Consider the following 1,151-nt stretch of genomic DNA (forward strand, 5'->3'; position numbering starts at 1 on the left):
ATTGAAATTATTACCTTGAGGGCTACCTTGGTAATTACCTTGGTAGTTTGGCCTCTATTGCTGATTCCATCCTTGATTTTGTTGAGGACAAAAGTAGTTGGTGTTGACGAAGTTCACATCCTCATGGGTTTTAGGGCAGCTATTCCCTGAATGCCTAGTGTTTCCACACTCTTCAATGTCATACAGGAATCATGAATATGCATGACTTCTTGCTTCTCATTGGCTCGGTCTTCAAGCTTCTTCATCAGTAGGTCCATCTTGGTAGACAACATGTCTACTTCCTTGAGTTGATGCATACCTCCACTTCTCTTGTGGGTCTGAACTCGTTCTTCATTCCAGCCATGATTGGAGGTCATCTTCTCCATAAGAGCTATTGCTGCTAGGAGTGTGAGTGACAAGAAAACACCTCCAATAGCAGCATCCATATTCTCATGGGGACTGTTGGTCAACCCATGGTAGAAAGTCTACATGAGTAGCCAATTCTCCATCCCATGATGAGGACATTCTGATATATAATCTTGGAAGCATTCCCATGCCTCAGGGACAGATTCATCATGTTGTTGCTAAAAACTTGAGATTCTCCCACGCAGAGCATTGGTCTTGCTCGTGGGAAAGAACTTGCTAGGAAGGTGGTGGAGTAGTTATCCCATGTAGTATTTCTATCTTTGTTAGCGTAGAACCACTACTTTGCCTTCCCCAAAAGCAAGAATGGGAAGAAGCGAAGTAGTATGGCGTCTTTGGTAACTACTTTGATGGTGAAGGTGCTGCAGATCTTCAGAAAGTGTTGGAGATGAGCACTCGCATCTTCATGTGCCTTCCCACAAAACTGACTTGCTTACACCATGTTAATGAGAGCTGGCTTGATCTCGAATCCATTATCTCTAACATTGACTGTTGGTCCAATACGGATGTTGGCTATAGTTGGAGCAGACAATTCGTGGCAAGTCTTGTTAGCCATAACTTCAAATTCAGGTGTTAAGCTTCGCCTTATCTGGTTGTCTTCTAACTCTAAAGCTTAAACTTTCTTGAGTTTAGCCTTAGTTCTCCTAAATATGCTTCTGGATCATCTATATAGTTTATCGGAAGGTCAAAACTGGTTATAAATTACCCTACATAAGATATAAAAGTAGACAAAACAAGGGTAAGCCTGT

The 1,151-nt window shown here is 42.1% G+C and overlaps 1 non-coding gene across 1 annotated transcript; it reads left to right on the forward strand.

Moving 5' to 3' along the window:
* The first annotated feature begins 486 nt into the window (after positions 1-486).
* Positions 487-595, forward strand: LOC136506356 (small nucleolar RNA R71). Its single transcript, XR_010771565.1, has one exon. It is a non-coding gene; the product is annotated as a small nucleolar RNA R71 (small nucleolar RNA).
* Positions 596-1,151: the final 556 nt, after the last annotated feature.

This window comes from Miscanthus floridulus, chromosome 14, assembly GCF_019320115.1.
Source record: "Miscanthus floridulus cultivar M001 chromosome 14, ASM1932011v1, whole genome shotgun sequence".
NCBI lineage: Eukaryota > Viridiplantae > Streptophyta > Magnoliopsida > Poales > Poaceae > Miscanthus > Miscanthus floridulus.